Source organism: Buteo buteo, chromosome 21 (assembly GCF_964188355.1).
Source record: "Buteo buteo chromosome 21, bButBut1.hap1.1, whole genome shotgun sequence".
Classification (NCBI taxonomy): Eukaryota; Metazoa; Chordata; class Aves; order Accipitriformes; family Accipitridae; genus Buteo; species Buteo buteo.
The window spans coordinates 1778531-1801894 of NC_134191.1; positions in this window are offsets into that span (position 1 = coordinate 1778531).

Here is a 23364-nt window from a genome sequence, read left to right on the forward strand (position 1 = left end):
ACAAACATGAAGAAAAATCAGTGTCTGGACAAAAATCATTAACTTTTCTGGTTGTTTGATTCATTAGCAACTCTCCTGTTCATGCTTTTTGAGGAATAAAAAGAAAAAATGGGATTTGGGAGAAAAGAGGAACAAGTGAAAGACAGGCAAAACTATGAAAGCACTTAAGGAAGAAAAAAGCCCTCCTGTGTTTCTTCTTGTATTTTCTTCTTAACTTTTACATTTACACTTAGGCATTTCAATAGTGAGTATATTACATAAGGAAGTCCCGCATCAACAGAGGTACCTTCCAGCTGCCTGGATTTCCAAAGGGCAAAACTTTCACTGTGGCTATGAGGAGGCAGACAAGGCTGTCAACTGGCCTCTAGCTTGTTTGAAACCAGGTGAGTTTGCATGCAGGTTTTTTTTTCTTTTTAACCAAGACATTAATTCTAAACATGAATTCTGATTCAAACCCATAGATCATCAACTTACCATCAAAGGAATGTTTTATAGTCAGCAAGATTAAGATGTGTTGAGCATTAAAGCTACATCGCTTAAAATCACAGTAACTACTAACAATCTTTTTGAAATAGAGCAAATTACCTTTACTTTTTATTGTCAGAAAGGAGAATGTCCATTTCCAAAATATGAATTTTTACTATCATTTTTTATCACTCTCTGGTTTTATGAAGCAAAAGTTATGAATGCATTTCAAACATAAATGACTTGAAAATTCTCCTGCTTCATTCCCACTAGAACTAAGCTCAAATTCTGTAGATCCAAGTATTTTGGAGTTCATTCTCCATTTCTATACCAACACAATTACAGTATTTTTCACATCTAACGAACCCAGTCTAAAAATCAGGAGAAGGGAAAAATGGGCATGAGTACAATCCTTGCAGGAAACAGACCTGTTCCACCTCCACCTTTGCCTTTGGCGTCCAGGTCCTCCACCTTGGGTTTGTCAGCAGAATCTCAAGTCTTTAGGCAATGCCTTTGCCTGGTCATTTTGTTGTGCGCAGCCGACCTCGCCGTGCGTTGGCAGTGCTCCAGACCTCCAATGCACATGGGACTGCAGGGCTGGTGTTTGGAGAGGATTAAATTTCTCCGTGGGCCAGATTCTGTGTATTTACAAACCGAGGAAGCAACTTCACCCTCTCACGCCTGTCGAGGAGAGGCCTCCAGATAGCACAGCTGTGGTGGAGAAACAGGACCTTGAAGAAACAGATATTAACCAGCAAAAAGCCAAATGCTGGAAAGCCCATAGCTGAACCAGTCAAGTTTGGCAACTGTGTTATTTAAAATTATTTAATTGACAGTGGGTGGCTGTATAATTTAAGTCTTCAATACAAGCAAAAAAAAACTTGAATCAAATTACTATGACAAAATCACTTGATGATTGATCCCCAAAGTATACTTTTAATGTCAGATCTAAAGACTTTAGGACAACGGTCCTATTTTTACTGTGTCACATCATGTATTTCATTTTATGGATGCAGTTCTCATTCGAGAACCGTAATTTCTTATTTGGTTCACCCTGCAAGAAGTCTTTGCCTTCTCCTGAAATACATACTTAGAAAAGCATTCAGAGGAAGGTTACAACCAACAATGAAAACAACCACCCTAAACCCACCATCAATTTGGGGCATTTTCATCAATCCAGCTCCTGCTGGTGCTCCTGTTGGCGCTCCGGGTGTTAAATGATTTCTCACTTTCATTCTCAATCTGAAACTGCACAAAATTCTCACATTTAGCCACCGCTGGAAGCAATAGAGAGAAAGCCGCAAAGCTCCTGGGTCTCTGCAAGAGGCAGGGAGCATTTTGCCTAAAATGTACCTACTTCCCTCAGCATACTTCATGGTAATTGAGTTTTAAAACTTGAGTCGAGCTTCCTGTTGGCAGTTCCTGGCCCATAACGCCATACGTTTTGGGGCCATTCTGTGTCTCCTGGGACCTGGGTTCAGCTCCAGGTTTTCCACAGCTTTCCTGTGTAGGACTCTGGGGAACGATCTCATTTCTTGCTAACGCAGTTCATCTTCTGCTCAGTAATAACATATCCACTAATTCGCATAGCTCCAAGACACTTAGAACTACAGCAGTAAAACTTGCAAACATACGAGAAATAGAAAAGCATGTAAATATGATTCAAACCCAATCTGAAGTTACTAAAATCCAATGGAATTCAAATTTTTCTTCTTTCTCTTCCCCTAGCTGATGTTTCCCCAAAGCTACTCTCTTGAATTACATGTGCATAGTCACCCTTAATCTAGATCGCTTGCATTTCCATGTCAAAAACCCCCCACCATCTTGTATTGCTTATGGAGAAAATAGATTAAACTATGAAAATGCAATCCACATGTGTTTCATATTCATGAAATGACTGAACAACTAGGAACACGTCTCTGATACTGAAAAAGGTTTGCAGGAATGAAACAAAGGAAATGTCTTACCGCTATTTTCAAAGGATAAGAGTGTTTACAAAAGCAGACCAAAGGGTTTGAACAGCTTAGCAAAAGCAATCACTGTTACCACTGAACAAATGACTATAAATTCGGTTTGAACAAGCGTAGGGGAGAGCGTGGGATGTTTCTCACCATCAGAAGACCAAGCCTTGCTGCTGGAGCAACGGAGGCACAGGCAGCGAGTCAAAGGGATGACGTCTGGTGAACTGGCCATGCTATGATAGCACCTGTGGTACTGGATTTGGTGAAAAATGGGTTGTTTCCAGTTTTTCAGCCCTGGGGAGCAAAAAGACTGTTGGTTAGACTTGGTTGGCATTGCCATCGTCTGCTTCTTAATGCCAGGACAACATGGATTTATGGAAAACATAGCTTCTGCAATTAATAAGTTTCTTTTAGGGAGATTAGAAAATTGGCTGATAAAGGAGGCAGCGTTGAGCACAGACCTTCCAGTAACCAACTGTAAAATAGTCTCATGGGACAACAACTAAGGAATTGCTATGGTACACGAAGGTACCTTCTACAGAGCACACACAATAAACAACTCATTTGGTTTTTTTAAACCACCTACATCCTCCCGGCGTCATTAAGAGGACCCCCCTACACGGGGGTGGTACTTTTGGTGGCAGTGGCTGCAGACACGAGGGGTGTCACCATGCAGCCACCTGCATCGTGGCTTCAATGCTGGGAGCTGGTGCCTTAGTGCAATCAGGAGTGGCAGCACAATTAGCTCTCAGCTATAGCTTAAATGCAAAATCTCATCTGCAATACATCAGACTGTGTGGAGGCCTCTGTCAAAAACAGCCCTAATATTAAAAATTTAGAAGCACCATCTGTTAGAGACTTTGTTAAATAAAAATATCTCATTACTGAACGTAGATCTTGGAGAGGGATCACTTTCTTTCATATACATCTGATTTTCTTTAGGTGGACAATCACAAATAGTTGTTGCCCAGTATTCCTGAACAATTTCCAAAGGTTTCTGACAGGAGACACGTTCCTAACCTGTAGCAAAAGAAATAACTGTACTATTAATCTGGGGCTGGTAATAACTCATGACATTTGAATTATGTTGCTGAAAGGTGTCTTTTTATCAGCTTTATCTCTGCTGGTAAATAACAATTCTCCTAATTACAGATATAAATCTGTTGAGGTATGAATGCACAGCTGAAAGTGATGAAAATGTTTAATAAAATATGTCCCAGAAATGGAGAACGAGATTAGATTCAACATGTTGACCACGGGTGTTTTTTGGATTTGCTGATAGAACCACAGACCCTCGGGATGGCAACACACTCTCCATTTGAGTGATAAATGTAAAGGGGAGAATAAACACTTAGTCTGGTGATTATAATTGTTCCAAGAGATCTGAGCAACCGATGAGGCATAAAAATCCTTTTTAGCTAGACAAGTTCTTATGGCTTCTTACAACAGGGAAGAACATATATTATATGCTCTGCTTATAAACAGTGGACCTTTAGTTATTCTGTTTTTCAAGTGAAGTTTTATGAAGACATGGTTATCTTTTGTGGTCTGAATTTGTCACCTCTCTGATTGTGACTCATATCAGATCTCTAAAAAGAGAAATTGGAAACAGCTCAAAATTGTAGTTTATTTAAAAAAAAAAATTAAAAATCACTGGTTTTAAAATTCCATCCTATGTCAACTATTTTACAAAAGCCATGGTATCTTTATCTGAAATGGCCTTTGTCTTGGTGTTTTGTTTTCAGTCTTTTATAGTATTATATTTATTTATTATATTTCTTTGTTATGTTTTGGCAGTGGATAAAGACAAATTCTCTTAATTAAGATTGATTATTCTAATTGTAGCCTCACCAAAAATCTCTAGCACAACTTCTCAAGTGTCCCAGACCTCCACAGCTCACCGACACCAATACAAAGACTGAGACAAAGATGGTACAAATACCTGGATGGCAGAAGTCTCTGAGTTTGGCCCTAGTGAAGGTAGGCTGTGGAGTGGATAATGACCTTCCTGACCTTTTAGATAAAATGTATGATAGCTCAATACAGCATACAGGTTGGGTTTCATAACTCATAAATCATAATCATTAGACACAACTGCAATTTCATCCCAAAACTTCTATCCCACTTCTAGATACCTCCTTTCAGCTGACTCTGGGAAGAAAGCCGACAAGCTCAGCCTCTCTGACCTTCTTCAGGGAATAAGCAGAGAAGTTCATTATCAAGCTGCCAGTCTAGTTCCCTTTACCAGTGCTACCTTCATTTAACAATGGAGCATAACACCAAAATTACTCCTTTTTAATATCTGCAAAGATTTTCATGTCACACTAGGGGTGGTTATGTCTCATTACTGCTTCTTCTTTATATTCACATTATTGATGTACATGTGCTTTCCATACAAGTATTAATTAATAAACTGCATTCTTAATCCATGTGTTCCCTTGAAAGGAAGGAACCTCTGACATAATATCTGCCTATTTGTGTTCAAATTACAAAAACAACACTCTGGTTCTGCTATCAAGCTTTCTGTCATAGAGAGGGTTTCCCACATTTTATTTTTCCAGACTACATATATAGACAAAACTTTGTAGTTTCTAGTTTTCTTCAACAAAAGGCTAGAGGAGAATTTGCAGTTAGTGGCCAGAGTAGGTGCTCAGGGCTGCGAGTTCACAAGCGGAGCAGTGCTGTTCGTGCCCCGCTGCCCGACGGGCTGTCGCATCCCGTATCCTGCATCCCGTATCCCGCATCGCAGGGCTGAGCATGAGATTTCTAAATTTTTTGGGGGTTGCAATAGCAGCTGGGGAAGGACAGCACCCTTCTCCACTGGATAAAGAGAGGTCCTACAAGTTAAATTTTCCTAATAACCAATCTTCCAATTTGCACCCCCATGAGGAAATCAATCACAAGAATCTTCTTAATTCAGATTTTAATATGAGCCAATATATTACGGCATGTTGAAGAATACACCAGTAGATTGCAGTATATATTTATGGTGGCTAACACCAAACCTTTCTCGCAGACCTCTTCTTCATTACACATCAAAAATAAACCCCATCAGTCAGCATTAGAAAACAAAACAGAACCAAAAATCAAGTACAGGCACTGACAGTTTAAAATCAATTCTCTGGGCTGGGTACAACTGAAAATTAAACCAATAACAGGGTTTTTTATGAGAAAACTTGTATGCAAGAGGAACAAATAGGCTGCAGAACCCAGAACTGGCGTGCAATCCTGAATTAATAGCTTAATGTAATTCAGTTCTTACTGGTTGCCTGGAAACTAAGTTAGAAAAAAAAGTAAAAGCACAAACCATAATGGGTGTAGAGGGCTTAATAGGGAATTATTGATGCTACCAGTCTGTTAGACAGTCTGATGTATTTCTAACAAAATCACTCAAAATGCTCCTTTATTATTATATGATATTCTGAATAACAAGGTCCAAGGCCAAAGAAGATAAAATATTACATAATGCTGGCAGTTAATGCAGGCAGAAGAGCCTGGCACGCTGGTATTTGCCATCATACCAGCGATAGACCGTCCGTTCTCCTCACTGCTGTTGCTTTTCTCTCTTTTTTTTTTTTTTTTTTAAACAGAACGTAACTGATGTTCTCTAACAGTAAAAGCAACGAAGCTCTTGTGTATTCCTCACTAAGTCAGCTGGCTTGAATTAGCCCTATAGATCTGCTCCAACAAGGAGATGAGTTTATTAATTTCAGCTTAAACCAAAACTGTTTTCTGAGGCAAAGACGCAGCTGTTTGCCAAACACTGTTTTGGGGAAAGTTTTAGTGAATGCTCATAGTTATGTGTGTTGGGGGAAAAAAAAAATCAACACCACCTGATCAGCTCGGTGTCATTCCAAAGGCTGGCAAGTCCTTTCCTTGGGTAGATGCCTCCCACCAGAGGTTACAGGAGACGCGTAAGTGATCACAGGCAGCGCCAGCAGGACGGCGGCAGCGGCAGCAGGGCTGGCTTGCAGCAATGCATTAAGGCAAATGCTTGCTGCAATGGAAAGGTGCCCATTAATTCCAGTAAGGACCTAGTTAATTTGGGAAAGCATGAAGTTAACTGACTGGACTGAAAATGCATCTGTCAGTTAACAAAGCAAGCAGTTTAACGGTTCTGGCATCACAGAGCAAATACCGTTTCGATACCTGTCGCTGGCGCGGTTGCCGCTGCCCCCGTGGCGCGTGGCTGTTCACCTGGAGCAGCTCCAGCACCCGGACTCTGGTGGCCAGTTTTCCATCTTGAAAGAGTTGCTTAGGGAATGCATTTTTTATCCTAATTATTTTTGACAGGAATTAGGTCAGTTTAATTAGTTTAAAATTCAGCTGAACAACCACCTCTCTCCTAATTACTTTTGGATATATAAATAATGCATTTACAACACCAGAAGAGGAAAACACCATAAAAACTATCATCCTCAGCCTATCGGAGACCATCCACAGGCGCACAAATAAACCAACTTTGTACTTCAAAGACAAATCCTGGCAGGTTTTCAGGGGATAAGAATGATCATATGTTAGAAACAGCTTTGAAAACAGACTCTATCTCTTCTTCCATATCTAACGTGCAAGTGTACAAGGGATGTATAACGTGCACCATAATATAGAACATATTGTAAAATATAACAGCGCAAAACTAATTTTGAGTCTGCTCCTGATTTATCTGTTACGTTGAGATATTCAATATATACCTCAAGAGCATTTTAAATAGTCTCTAAATAGAGCAAGTCATTATTTCTTACTAAAAATGGAGCTTTTAAATGATCCAGTTACTGAAAAACCAACAAACCGTAATTTGTTTTTAAATTTCACAGTTCCCTTTCCCATTTCTAAGTGATCTACAGTAATAAAGTATCAACAGAGAGATCAAATGTCACAGCAAAAATGTTTAATGACTTAGAGATGGTACATTAAATCCCTACAACCTAAGATAAGAGAAACATAATCACAACCCCTTTTTATTGCAATTCCTTAGAAACCACAGATATAAATAGAATTTAGCACAAGAGTTAACTTATTTCTCACTATTATCCCATTACACACAATTTATATTTTCCATTTCTCTCTTTCTACTGGTCCTTGAACCAGCAAAACCAAAAAGTGAAGCCATTTCAGAGTCTTCAGTCATTAGAGGTATTCATATATTTTCCAGAAAGAGTGGAAGTGAGGACATCGGTTCAGGCCAAGAAGTTGAAAAACATTTTAGGAACAGACTGCACTCTACACTAGTCTAGATGTCTGGCAATGTCATTGTTGTATGAGAGCTCCGTGCCTACTCTGTACTCGGGTCTGCTCTTTCTAACTTGGACTCCAAGCACCCAGGGTGCGATGAGCCAATTAGCTGACACAGAGTTATCGCAGAGAGGGACCTTCGTTGCACCTTGTTAATGATGATGCTGTAGGCTTTCTGTGGAAACAAGGGGTGTATTTTCTCCCATAGGTATTTCTATCGAAACAAACTGTGTAGGTTAAGACTATTGCAAAAACGTTGGGTGAGAACATCCCTCCCTGCCACCACACACTTCCCCAAGCCATAAAAGACCGCGACAAGGATGTCCCCAACTGCTAAACCCGCTTGGTACCTAACACTGAGCACTGAATTTGCAGCACTATGTCTCAATGATATTCTGCAGAAGTTGAAGCATTCAAAAAACTTGGCACCTAAACCAGCCATATGTTTGAAATTATTAACAAGCACCTTATTTGAAGTGGATTTCACTAGGAAGAGCAAGTGTGGAGAACCTGGACATCAATCACAACTATATGAAACATGTTTATGTATTATTCCACTGACAAGCTAGGCTTCTTATGGATGGCACGATGAAGTCAGGCAACTAGGGAATGTCAGGGTTTTTATTCTGCTTCATAACATTTTTTAAATCAGAAGAAAGTGATGTGAGAAGCAGAAATAATTTGACTTGACATTATTATCTGCAGCCCAGTTGAAAGACTTGCAGTCACCGACTCCTATGTGACCTCTACACTGACCAAAATGGACTGGGGAGTCCTTGAGATGGGACTGTTGAGAGCAAACATGGAAGCTCAAATGCTATTTTTGTGCATTCATTTCTCTGACTGTAACCACACCATAGCTACTGGAAGTATATGTGATTAGCCTGAAGCTATTATGCCAGCAAACTACAGCTCAAGACAACTCTCATCAGAACCTTTTAATGTAAATTGATGTCTCCTCCTTGCCATCTGTGGAATTAAAGTGATTTATTTTAGTTCAGGAACTGTGTCTTAGTTTGTAAACTTCTTATGGTGAACATAATGAAAAGTATCCATAAACCTTTTCTTCTGGAAAGAGGAAGATGTCCTCCTGAAGTTCAAGAATGTCAAAGTCTTAGTTTTTTATAGTTGCTGGAATAGGTCATTCATAGATTACAAGTACTGATATTTATAGCAAAGCAGAAACTCAAAATCTCATGGGTTTAATGGGAATGTTCGCAGGTCCTTTATTATGCCAAAGTGAACAGTGGTGTTAAAAATTCAGGTATCAAACTATCAAGGCATGATAAATGGATAGTGAACTGCTCATGTCATGCCACTTATTAGTTGGTACCATAAATTATTACACTGTAAAGATCAATGTTTACTTTAGTCTTTCTCTTTCCATATTGCTACAGCTATTTTCTAGAATTCATTTAAAAACTACAAGAAGAAACAAAAAAACCCGAAACCAAAACCATGTGAAACAGGAAAATGAATTTTCTTCATGCTGAATTGTCCTCTACAATTGTCCTAAACAAAACAACAACTGAAGGTGTTGCAATTAATAAAACCTGCTAGACAAGAAAGTATGACTGGGAGATGGATCGGACCATGGAGTTTATATATTAAATGAAAATTCCGGAAGTTGAATTAGGAAAAGTAAAAGTGCATATGATTTCTTTTGAGGATGAATCACTATATATCATCTGATTTATACTTTCTACTACCAGATGTGAATTCAAGGAATACAGTTAGTGCAGACAAAGTCAGGTACAGTGCTCTAAAACTAATTCTCTTTGATTTTGCACAAGAAGAGAATATCATGTATTTTAAAACAACAAAATCCAACAGCACAGATTTGCTCCACTTCTGCTGCTGGACACTCCCTCGCCTTACCCCCACACTGAGAGGATGCTTACAGCTGTCCAAAACCAGCTGTTTGGTGAAAAGTGAAGAAAATACATTTCTGACTTGTTCTGAGCTGTCTCAGACCGGCGGGATGCACGGCCCTTCCATCCCTCCCTAAAAGACTTTAACCATATTTAGTTTCTCAAACCGCTCTCTGTAGTTTCAAGTACATTGCACAGTTGTTAACTTCCACTGGAAAAAGCACGAGCAGCAAAGGCAAAACCAGATTTCTGCAGGCAAACAATGCTGCGCCCCTGTTTGCATCGTGCAATTAAGCGTGTGATCAGGATCATACTGCACCCGTCGTTTGGAAAAGATAGCACATGCACATTTAGGAGCAGCACGACAGATTCATTAACAGTTAAGCACAACAAGAAAAATAGGTTTTCCATGGTTTTACACTCATCAGAGTGTTTTTTTTGAAAAAACTTTCTACATGATGTTTCTGCCAGTTTGATTTCAGCTTATACTTGGCAGGAGATGCACGCCAGCAGTGATTTCCCTGCTGTGCTTTGGGTAGTCTCTGTCTCCTAAAACACAAGGTATTTTCGTTATTCATCTCCTTGAGCACAGCACCTGACCACTCGTAGTGCTTTTCTGCATTTCCCGAAACCGAAGGTAGCATTTATCAAATGCCATATACAATATACAAGCTGGTAAAAAACTTACTTCTTCCAGCATGACCACACCACCTGAATTTATTGCTAATATGTCAGACAATTCACAAACAACAGCATCAAAGAGCGCACTAGCTTTACCTCTGAGTTTGCAGTACATCCTATCTCCTATGAGATTTTATGACAGATGGATTCAAAGGGGAAAAATCAAGAGGCCTCAAAAGCTTTTATGGCTTTTCTTACCTCATCTGTATTTGCAAAACATCTTAAGCCGGACCATGTATTGCCTTTGTTTTTATGGTTGGTTTTACAGCAGAGTACACTGTTTGCCATAAATAATAGAACTGAAGAACAGAAAGTTATCAATAAGCCCTATACGGCTAAAAGCGATAAGACGTATTTCCGATGCTCACGCAGCAAAAGTGAGATGTTCTGATTCAGATGAGGCAGGCAGCAGAGCCTGGTGATTTGGGCAGGAGTCGTCAATTGGCTTGGAATTTAATCATGATACTGCCATTGATTTTCTTGATGGCCATCTGCAAAACTCTCTCCTGCTCTTAGTCTTTTTTCTTGCATATAAAACACACCTAAAATCCATGCCTGCCCAAGAAGGGTGCTGAACTGATGGAACATCCAAAGCTTTACATAAATACTGTGCTTTACGGTGATAATGTGATGTCACCTTTTGGTTACACAATTTCTTCATAAAACAGATTTTTGCTATGTTAAAATTCCTTCATTCCCTAACATAGTTCATTTCCTAACATAGTTAGGAAAATATATTTTAACCTCAAAGCAATATGTTAAAAAAAAACCCAATCCCCCAAAAAAGAGAGCAGCAGAATTCCTTGCAAAGGGAGTGCCCACGTGCAGGCAGGGTAAGTGCCTCCTCCCCAGAGCATCTTTGGAGGCGATTCCCAGGAGCTTTCCCAAATACTCACGTAAATCCAGCAGCATTTTAAAACGCTGTGTATCTTTGAAACCATATAGGATAACTTACTTACTGGTAACTGCTGACATTTAATAAGCAAGTGCTGCATGCTCCGATGAGGCTGAAGGAAGGAGCACAGCACCAACCAACCAGCCCTGCCCGCAGCACCTTCTGCACGGCCCCCAGCTCCCTGCGTGAGACTAACAAGAAAGACATTTCAAAACAGTACCGCCATTTCAGCTAGGTTTTTTTATCATTTTGGGTAGAATTGCTGTTATCACGCACAGATTTCTATTTCACTGCAAGAATCCCATGAAACCATGCTGAAAGAACATATTTTTTTTTCCCTTGTCTCTGACAACACTTGATGAACAACTTATCTTCCTAGAAATTACCTTTATGAGGCTCATGTGGGGAATAGCTCACACACTTTGACATCATACAAATTAAGAGAGCTTTACCAGCTTATTGTTGGTTAAGCTTAAAGGAGAGGCAACCTCTCTCGCTTTCTTGCCCGTTCCCAAGGATTTTGTTTAAATTAGCCCTATGTTGCAATTCCAAATGACTGGTTTGGGTGCGTTTTCTGTAAGGAAATCTGTGATAGATCGCTTCTGGAGGAACTTCAGGGTGTGAGCACAGAATCAGGAAACCAGACAACCGAAACCACAAGTGTAGGAAAAAACCATATTGGATTGCTTTGTGTAGCATGACGGTGGGCAGCATCACAGGCTTCGGTGGGGACTGTACAAACTTGGCAGCATCTGAGATTAAATGCCGAGGTACTGGCTCATAAGAAGTCTTATGCTGCTGCGGTGGATTATCTGCTATTATTGCCTTAAAGAGAACTTGCAAAGCAGCACCGCAATAAAAGGTGCGACTGTAGCAGACACCCTCAGTTACAACAAAGAATACTGTCACTGCGTTGGGGTGAAGGAGAGAGAAAGAAGGGAGAACTACTAACGCTTTCTTGGTTTATGGGCACTAGGTGGCTGTGCCAAATAAGATGCAAAAAGCCCCCTGTTCCGAGCATTATTGCTGGAGCTAGGTTGTGTCTTCTGAGACTGAGCATTCAGGGCATTTGTAGTGCTCAAGTAATGGAAGGATATGTTTTTCCAGAGGTGCTATCACAATTTTACTTAGGAAATAAAATCTGAATTTTGTGAGATACCTAAAAGTTCAAACATTAACCTTAATCCACCTTTAAAAAAGAGAAAAGACTGAAGAAGAACGTGTGTCTGCCTATAATTTTAACAACTTCATCTTTGACTCTATTTATATAGTGGAAAATGAAAAAAGCTATTGTAGGCCTCCCATGCAAGTGTTTCAGATCCCAGGACAAATTCTCCTAGCTTACAAAGGAACATTTTTTTAGCCCTCTTGTTAGCCATGCTACAATGTATTATGGGGTCCTAAAGGTCAAACACTTCTGTGCTTTTTATTGCATGATCATTGTAACAGCCCTCCCAGTCAAACGTCAGATGATAATTTTGCGGAAGATGAACAGAAACAAACTCATTAGTCTCGCAGGTTCAAGGTGCTAAATACCCTCCGAGTACAAAATATAATCTTCTTTCCTTCCACACTCTATCCTATTACCTCCAATTTATATCATCTTCCTTGTTTTACATAAGCAGCAGCCTGCAGTGTAAATCAGATCCAGCACAACTACTTGCTATAGAGACTTGCCTTTCAGTGCAGAGTTAGCGACATGAAAAAATATTTTTGCATTAAAATCAAAAGAACAATCTCTGAGGAGTCTCTTCTCAGTACTCAGACTATCGTAACAACATGGCATGGTATGAAATGAAAAATCATGCAATTTCCTTCACTATACAGTTGGAAAGGTTTAACTAATTAAAGCAATTATTTTGCTATAATAATATGAAATTAAGTTTTCTTTGCTTAAAAATATTAGAAAACTGCAATCTAATCTTGTGTTTAAGTCTATATGAAGGATATATAGCAGTGCTGCTCTAGGGCAGATATTTAATGAATTACCGAATAAGATACTGCATGCATCGGCTGTGCCTTTATTGCATATTCCATCTATTCTTTACACATTTTGTTGTGAATTATTGCCCATCCCTTGATGTTTATGCATGTGATAGACAAATACTTCACCTACATGAGTGTATTTCCTAACAGCCTGAGAAGGCAGGGGAGTTTTACCAAGTTTCGTGGTTTCCAGAATCCGGGGCCATGTGGCAGGACCACCGCTGCAGTCCTCTTTAGCCACAGCCATCGCTGCTGCCCTCTTACCTCAGTTTCCCATCAGAGAATTCATTTCTGTGCTGCTGGAGCGATAGAAGCAGCACAGCCCCTACAGCTTTTCCCTTCCCTCCAAAGGGAAAAGGCGTGCTGGTCCTCACCAGCATCTCAGGACTTTTGCCCTTGACATGAAAAAAATGAAGCAAGTTTTGCTTTGTCTTGTGGGAAAAGATGGATAGGCTACAGCGAAGAGAGGGTCAGACTCCAGACCTTTTCCATCCAATTTTTGTTCAGTGAGGTGTGGAAGTCTGAAGGGACATGCTCACTTGGCCTGGAAAAGGCATCCTTCAAAAACAGGCATCACCACACTGCAAACATGTTAAACACCAGAGTTTTCATCCATGTTTTAGATGAGCTTGGGTTCTGTTCATGTACTCTTCCTTCTACGGATCTTCATCACGGTTTTTAAGGGTCTGCACAAATAATGACTACAAGACTGTATCTCTACACCTGTCTCCTTCGCTTAAACAAATGCTGGGTTTTGTACTCTTAAACAGTTGTTGATGACTATACTGCAATTAAAGTTAAAAGAAAGTTGAACAATTGCAGATTTTTTAAATTTTTTTTTTTTGGATGATTCTAGCTGACAGTATAACAATAACATTATGGCTTTTGCTGTCATGGCACAGCCCAGGGTTACTCTTTAACTTTGGAGAAGTTCTCCATGTGATCAAGGCTTAGTCTCAAATTGCACACAAATACATCTAAATGAGCTTCTCTGTCTGCACATTCTTCCTAGACAATCATTACTGAAAACTCTTCTCTTCAAAGCATGCTTGCTAAAGATCAGAGCTTACACGCAGGAAGGCAGGGCTTGTGTCCCAGCAATGCTGAAACAGGGACATCATTTGCAGGAAATTTACCATTTAAATTAGGTTTTCAGATTTCATTGGCAATTTGACTCCTGCTTCCCCCGTTTTCCAATACAATCTCTTCTTGGCTACTCATACCGCGGTCCTACAGATGCTACTGACAGCTCCCGTGCTCTCGTACCAAAGCGATCAGCTCGCCCCAGTTTTGTGCCTGTGCGTGGTGTGGGCTCTGCCTCCCTTCAGACCGTTTCCCCTTGTGTGTCGTGGCAGAGCTGCGATGATCCAGAGTTTAGGGATAAAGGACTGTCCTGCAGGTTTGCTCTGCAGTTCCCGAGATACCCGGTGCCAGGGGCTGGGAAATAACCCCAGCCGCAGCAGCAGCGAGGTGACGCAGCCTTGCTGGAGAGCCACCACGCAGAGCGCGCCGCATCTCCCCGTTCCCTCACCCCTCGCCCACTCGTGGCTGTGAAGATGCAGCTCCAGGTGGGAAGGACGGGGAAACCAGCCCCAGACAGGCTGTACCTGCTTCTCCCACCGACGTGCACTGTAATTTTGCATCTTAACCTTCACTGAGGTCCTCCCCAGCTTGCAAATTGAGTCGGATTAGCACAGCAGTGCATTTATGTGATTACCTGCTCCGACAGCTCCCAGGGCTTTCTTCTTCTCCTTTTTCCCTGCAGTCTTCAGTCACAGCCATGCGTGCACCAAGTGTACGGAAAGGATAAATACACCGTCATCCATATAGACTTGTTATCACTGCCTTTATGTTGGGAATTATGTTTTGTTTCTACTAGCATCTCATTAAAGTACTGTTGAATGACGTTATATTCTATTGTATCCTGTTCTCACTGCATCTGTACAGAGGATATTCTGCCCCTGGGGGATAACAGGGGGACGGGAAACCTGGAAAACTTCTGTTGGTTGGTTGGTACCACTTCTGTTGGCATCACTGTCTATTCTGCAGAGTCTGGGAAAGAATCTGTTTCTACCTCTCTATTTGCGAGTCCAGGCAATAATTAGAGAGCAGCAGTGAAATCTCCTGTCCAAATCCCCCCCTAACAGGCAGGCGAGCGCGGGAAGGCTCCCGGGATAGCACCGGGCACGGGGACGAGCTGCCTCCTGCTCAGGGACCTGCTGCTTCAGGAGCAGCACAGCGCGTCCGGGACAAACAGTGTGGGTGTCTCACAGAACAGCAGCGTGCACCAATGAGCAATTGCACCTACAAAGTCTTTTCCATAGACCTGGAGCTCATTTTTATGTACTCCAAATATAACTTTCTTACAAAATATACTTACCTATTTCAGTGCACCTGTATGAATTTATGTAAGTCTCAGAGTTAATAATTTACTTATTGCATATTACACGTATTATGTTCTAGTCTAAAAACATTGTTTATACTTATATTATTTTAAATTAAGTGCAAAATTTCTGATTTTTTTTTGCTGTTCTGACCTTTACAGAACAGTGAGCATTGCTAGCAAAGCCAATAATTCTCCCATACTGCACAATGGCAAATCTAACTGCAAAATAATATTTGTGACATCTATTTATAGCAGATGTAAAATCCCCTCAGGAAGCTGGTAAATCCCCTTCTCTGTGTTCAAATATTAGGGGCCACAGCATTGCTTTTCCAATGCAGGAATACGGCTTCATTATCTGATACTGGTGATTGATGCTATTCCCAAGTAATCTTTCAGATAAATGATCCCTCCCCATCTCATTTACATAACTATTTTATCACAGTGTGATTTAGTTCTTCACACTTCTGCATAGTTACATCTCAAACATGAATTTTTTTTACTGAGTAATAGAAACATCTATCAAACAAAGAAGATCTAGACAACTAGTGCTAAATATCCCCTAATAAGCCTCATATTGATTCTCTTTAAGCAATTAAAATATACAGGTTTTTCCATCAATTCCTTCACAATGTGAATACAGGCAAGAAAATCCAAACCATGAAACAAGGGCCAAGCAGAAGGTAGGGCACATTTTCTAGGACATCACAGGGAAAAGTAGTGAGCGATTATCCAAATAAAATACGATACAGATGTAAAATCTGATATGTAAAAAGCTTCCTCCTTTAGTGTCTGCAATAGATTCCTAAAGCATCTCTTCTTTCTAGCAAATAGCTTCAAACTAAATATAAAAATATTTAAAACAGATTTTGGAGAATTTGGAGACAAGAAAAGCCATTACTTTCAAGGCAATCTGGTTTTGCTTAGATCATTTTCTTCAACTCTAATCTGAAGAAGGTGTAAAAAAAGGCTAAAATGAGGCCAAGATTTCGCTGGCCTTGATGGTGTGCCAGCGCGGAGGATTAAATCTCTGGAAGATCAATTCCAGGTGACTTTCTCTATGTGCTAAGACTCACTATAAAACCATTTTTTTCAAGGGTCTAACATAAAATCTAAACATACTCTCACATTGAATGAAGCTTATAACTAAAACCACGGCAGGGTTTTGTGGACGTGACTGGTTACATTTAGCCACAAAGGTCTCACAATTCACCAGTGGTACATATTTAAGACTCCTTCTTCAGTGGAATACTTACATTTCTTCAAGAGAAAGAAAAGAGAATATACTTGAAACCTTTTCTTCAAGAAGAACAGAATATGAGATTAGAAGAAAAACTAGGTATACAAAATAGTGACAATTATTCAACTATTCAGTTATTTAAATATTATTTCTATTTTAAAAAACATTGTTGATAAAAAAGTTTTTGTGTTCACAGATTGTCCACACACATGCCACATATAAGGAATTTTAATTCAGAATTATTTTAGTTGCAAATAATATTCATAAATCAGGTTTTAAATGAGTACCTAATGCTACGATTTAGCTAGCAGTTGTCAGGAACAGAGCATGGAGAAAAGAGCAGCGAAGTACAAAATCCAACACTTGGAAGGAATTTAATTTTCGCTTAATTTTTCCTTTTCAGAGTTTTCCACCCAGCCCCACACCTATAAGATCTGAGAAGGTCGCTGGCTGGCAGCGCACCGTCGCGGCTGTCAGGGCTGCGATGAGTCACGTTTTCCTCTGCGACAGCCAAGATTTGTCCCAGAAGGTATGTCAGAGACACCCCCTCACCACCCCCCAGCGCTCCGCCTCGACTCAGCAGCTCTTTAAATTCCCCGTTTCTAAACGTGATGCTGGCCGGAGAAGGCGAGGGCCCCCCGGGGCTGGGGCACAGCTGGACACAGCTGGACACAGCCGGACACAGCTGCAGAAGGACCCCGGGAGCAGCCCAGGCAGGGATCCTACGAGATGGAATTACCCACCATTAACAATATCCGGTTTAAGGTGTTTTTAAATATTTGATGGTGGCAATGAAAGGTAATAGAAGGTTGTGGGTAATCATAAATTAGAAGCAATCCTTACATGCATTTTTTACCTCTCCTCTTTAATGAACAAAGCTCCACCGTTAACTCACTTTACAAATGTTAGCTGCCAGAAGGATGTCCTTCTTGTGATGAGAAATGCTGGCATTCAGCCTAGTTTTTGGCTGAGGTCATTACAAAGTTGTAAGCAGCACATCCCAGAAGAAAGTGAGGACTGTGATGTTCAGATATTTATATACCGCGTGCCTTGCCTTGTTACCATGACACCGAGCGCCCAGTCCTACCTCCTCTCTCTATAGACATGCAAGCTGGAATTTCATCTTTTCTGCACAAGCACACACACAGTTCCTTCATTATCCAATAGAGAATATTGGCATCACTTCATACGAACTATACCTTGACTTATTTCAAAGTGCTTACGCCCTTAACATGTATGCTGCCATCTCTGGGGTGGTTTGTGTAGTTTGTATTTCTCCTATACATTAGATGGAGTCTGACATAAAGGCATGGCATTCACTGGGATGTAAAAAATAGAAAGTGTAGCCACAGAATCATTAGATCCCCAACTAGATGACTTTGTGCCTTGCAATAGCATAAAATTACAAAAATTTGTGTCAGCGTGGCTATCGCTCTAGGAGTTCAGTTGGAAGTACAGCTCTTCTAGACTTGTCTTTGCTGGTAAGCAAGGCTGTGCATTAAGGATATATTCATTTACATTCCTTTCAAGCTGATGCCAAAGTGTCCTTTTTGTAACTTTGATTTTAAACCTCATGTAATTTGCATAAACTATACGAAATTGCCACCTCTTGTAAATCAACATTTATGTTGAAATCAAACATGTTTCCCTCCATATCCTGGGGCGTTGCTCCTCGTGTCCTGTGCTTGTTCCTCACCCTTAGTGCCCCCACATAATATTTGATTTCTCGTTAAATCTAGAAAATATTTATGTTGAAGTAAAAGCATGGCCGTTACCTGTAGTGTGGCTGACATGCAGGTGGAGGTCAGCCTTTCCAGCTCTTCTAGGGTTTGTCTTCTGCAGATCTCTGAGCAAGGACACTGTTGTCCATGCCACGTGGGAGGAAGGACCCAGCAGCTTTCATCATCTCCCTCTTCACCTTGAAGGATTTTCTTTCCTTTGGAATGGCCTATGTGAAACTGTGCCAAAACAAACAGCATTCCTTAAATTCAATTTATATTTTTTGAACAACAGAAGAAAACATATGCAAAATATAATTTGGTTTACTATTTGAAAAACTCACACTAGACAGCCTTGCCTTTGGAGATTAGGAAGAGAGAAAAAAAAACCAAACAGTCTCTCTCCAGAAGTAAAGCTATTTTTCTGAGCAATATCCAAAAATGCTGTCCAAAGTGTTTTACTGTTTCTGTCTGTGGCTGGAAACCGCACGTCCTTCCATCAGCTGTGTCAACTCATGGATGTTCAAAAGCAGATCAGAGCCCATGGGAAGCTTCCCAAATTGCCCCTCACTCCTGAGGGCTCGTTTCCCTGTTCACCATCCCAGAGCTGTGCCTGCAGAGCTGGGTACCCGAGTCTTACCCCAGCCAAACCCACCGCCCTCCATGGTCATACCTGCGAGCTCTTCCCTGAAGTCTGGATGATCTAATTCACCTATCTATCTCTTTTGTAAAAAAAAAACCAAAAAACAAACCATACTTTGGAGTTAAGAGGACTGTCTGGAGATGGGAGAGGCTTGGGTTCACAGGATGTCTCCTCCTCTGCCTGTTTTGCTGCAGCATTTGACACCCAGATCTCCCACTTCCACAATTGCAAAGCGCCCAGGGGTGACCATCTCCATTTCTCCCCCCAGGTCTCGCACTGCACGTTAGCAGTTCGACAGCCTCGTACGCAGTCTCAGACAGTGGTCTTCAAGCCAGAAGCCCTTAACTGCCAGGCCCTACAGAAACTGTCCTCCTCACTCTTTGACTCAAAAACCTACTTAATTACTTCTAAAAAGTAAAACACTTTCAGTAGAAGCAGTTGGGAGAGATGGACCCCCAGCAGCAGTTTGAAGAATGAGACCTCTGAGCAGAAGAAGTCGGTTCAGCAACCGAGGTGAAGCTGTTTGAACCTCTCGCGAGTGTCCCGGGCAGGGACCGCGGGGTACCTGGCCGGGAGGAGAGCCCTGTGCCTGGGGACACCGTGCCCCAGGAAAGCCCCTGCCCCATCAGTCCGGACAGGGGGGGAAATGCTCCGTCCTGGAGATCTGGGGCTGCACCAGGTTTGTGGCAGCTCTGGGTCTCTGGAGGAATGCAGAAGTATCAACTGAAGTTGTGCTTGTTTGATAGCCAGTGCACCCAGTTTCCCCAGTTTCACTTTGCATTTAAGGCTTTGTTCAGCCCTCATACGCAGGAAGGGCAGGAGCTGCCAGGCTGCCTTACCAACCCAAAATGGACCAGTACCACAGGAAAACCTGCCTCTGGTCCTTGCACGAAAGCACAATAAATGCTTAGACATAAATTTAGGCCAACCCTTCCTCTTAAAACCATCAACATCACCACGAAACAAATAAAGCAGCACCGCTCCACGCTGCAAGCTGCTGGACTCTTCTCTCAGCCTTTACATTCAGCCAAGAACTCCCACAGAAACATTTTTATATCTCAAGACTACTTGAGACTAACCTAAGTACTGCACTTTCGCTGCCAAATTTAATTTCTTCGTGGAGCCTGTTAGCTCAGTTAAAAGCTTGCCAGCCTTTCTGAGGACCGAGCGCTCTTCAGGGCACTCCTGGTCTCTCCCACGGAGGCACAATTAGCCACGGCAAGGCTGCACCTGCGTGCCGGTAACGAGCCCCGCGCTCGATGCCCCGTTGGGTTTTCCCATTCTTCTTCTGCATTCACAGAGAGCAATTCGATATCTGAAGTACGTCTTCTATAGCAGCTGCAAAACAGCACCCTCCTGCAAGAAGAGCACTCCGGGATCCTCGCCGCGGCGGCGGTCCGGCAGCGGAGGAGGAGATGCCCTTTCGGCAGCCGGGTGCCGGCACGCGGAGATGGCAGAGCCGGCGCTGCCGAACCGGCGAGGCCAAGAACGGCGCGATTCGGGGGCTGCGGCCACAGCACAAACCTACGTAGGGACAAGCCAGCAAGAAAATATCAGCCAGCGCGTTTTGTGTACGTGAAGGTGAGAGGGCAGATCCTAGTGTCTATATATACATAAATATATGTATAGTTTGTTGCGATAAAAATCTCAAAAAAACAGAGAGTGAGAGAAGAAAACAGACATAATACAGTACCCAGAGTAAATTAAAGAAACAAAATTAGAAACAATCTGTGTTTCAAAACGTGGTCAACAGAATGCATCACCATGACAATTCTTGCTAGAAGCACCAAGGGATGCTTCCTGGCAGTGCTGAGGGAGTGCTCTTTCAATAGTGGAGAATCATCAAAATGCAATTTACAGCACCAAAAAAAAAAAAAAAAAATCTGTAGTGGCATTTTGTTGACTTTTATTCTTAAAATGTGAGAACTAGACTGGAGAAGCATTGCCTCACACTGAATTCTGTGAAAATCCTGATCCCAGTTGTAATGACAGAAAATCAAAGACATCTTTAGCATTTTCCTTAGTGGCTACATTACAGACAAAGCTAAAATAAAGATCAAAGATTTATATCACAGTTATAAAATGAAATCGAATGAGAGTCTCATATTAAGGCACACAGAGGTGGGCTTTAAATAATAAAAATGGTCTTAAAAGGAAATGTAAAGAAAGGATTAAAATACCTAAGCACTGAAAAATAAGAATATTAATTCCTTTTAAAGGTCATCATCTAGTCTAAAATACGTAGAACATATAGCAACAAACTACAGCATAACAATGCTTATATAGGAGCTAATAATCTCACTGAATGAACTGGATAAGCAATGTATTCTCTATTTTGCCTCGCGTAGGAGTGCTTATGGACAGCAGGGCAGGGGTAAAAGAGTTACTCAGGGGCATGTTGTCCCTTGGGGAAACCTGCCCGTGGCGGCGTGAGCACCTCGTCTTCCAGCCTGGAGCTCCCCGGGCAAAACGTGCCGGGACGCTGGCACAGCTTGGCACAGCCCCGGTCTCCATCCTCCTTCTTCCCTTCCAGCTCCCACTATGTCCCAGCTCCCAACTATCAGGTAAGAGCAGAAGCTGATGCAATTTTAATGACGGCTCTTTCAAAACATCCCGTTCGCGAGGCTGGACGTCCCGTCCCCACAGCAGTCCTTGCCGGCATGTTGTACGAAGAGCCACAGCCAACAAAAATGGATTGTTTTAATTTGGGGCAGCTGAGAGACAATGACAGAGCTCTCATGGTAGATGAAATCATACAAATGTGTTCATTTGAATCGTGATGGGTAGAAGACTCAGCTGAAAAGTGAGAAAATAAGGTTCAAATGTACCTAGAGAGAAAGCCAGGGAGCCTATTAAAAAAAAAAAAAAAAGAAAAGAAAAGAAAAAAAAAAAAGGAATGTTTTGATGACAAACGAAAAAAAGAAAAAACTGTGGCTAGGTGGACAGGGCGCAGGATGGAGTTAACATGTAGTTTATTCTCACCACATGTCAGCACAATACACGTACTTCTGGGGGCTATCATCGCAGTTACCGTACAGATAGCACAGATAATATAGCTGATTGTTAATTATCTCCAAGCCCTCCTTGGATACAGCAATAGCAGGTCATCCCTACCGCACTGCTGTCAGTGGAAATCACGTCTGGCACCTCCAGGGGCTGCACCCAGAGGCTCTGCTTTTAGGGGTTACTATTTACTACATTTTAGGGAGTTTGGGCACCGAGGATAAATTTCCTCTCCTAAGAACATAAATCTGTACAAGTCTGACTGAATGTAAAATGTAGTATACACGTGTGGCAAGGGCTGACCTTGAGCTAGAGAAAAGTTTGTTAAAAAACTTTTCCTTTTGAAAAAAACACAAATTCTGGCTGACCTAAATGCTTCACAACTATCCATCAATTTCAGCAAGTTGTCTTAATTTTTTAGTGTTTAAGTAACATTTCTTTCTCATCAAAACACTTTGGGTCAAATTTTTCATTTGGAATGTTATTCTATGTTAAAAATAGTAAATTACTTAGCAACTAAAATGAAATATCTAATGTGAGGTCAAATTGAAGACTTTGTTGATTCTGGGATGAAACAAAAATTTTTAACCATTTTTGTTTTAAACAAAGCTTTATGTTTTTCCCTAGGCAATTTAGAATTGCCAGGGAATAAAAAAAAATATACTACCCACAGCTAGATACCATATAAGTAATATATAACAGAGTTATAATAGAGAACACTGAAAAACTCCATTACGTTCCCATTCCTTTGTCAGAGACAGAACCGCCTGGTTAGAGCAGTGCTTGTATATCTAAGTAATATCTAATTCTCAGAGAAAACTTACCAGCAGTGAAATCAAAGCTAGCCGTAGACAAAAAAGATAATCAAATACTGTCAGAAACCAGCCTATTCATGTAACTGGAGAAAAAAAAAGAATAAATGGGGAAAGAGGCAGTGTGTGTAATGTTCATAATTCATAACAAAATTATGTGTACTTTAATGAGAGAGTAAAAAGTATGGCATGAAAATGGGGGGTCAGACTTCTCTTGCATGGGACTTCTGGTAGTTTCAGTAGGACCAAGGAATCTCACTCCTCACTGGGATTTTAAGGGAAATACCCCAACCACAGCATCCTTCCTAAGGATCCAGCTTTCTGAGCTCTTTCCTACACAGTGGCTTGGTAGTGCACCTGTTAATTGAATGGCAAACTGTTGTCTTGTAAGTGGGAAACCATAATGCGTAGGCTGTGTAAAAGCAAGACTATTTGAACTAACACTTTGAATCCTTTGCAAAGTTATTTTCCCAT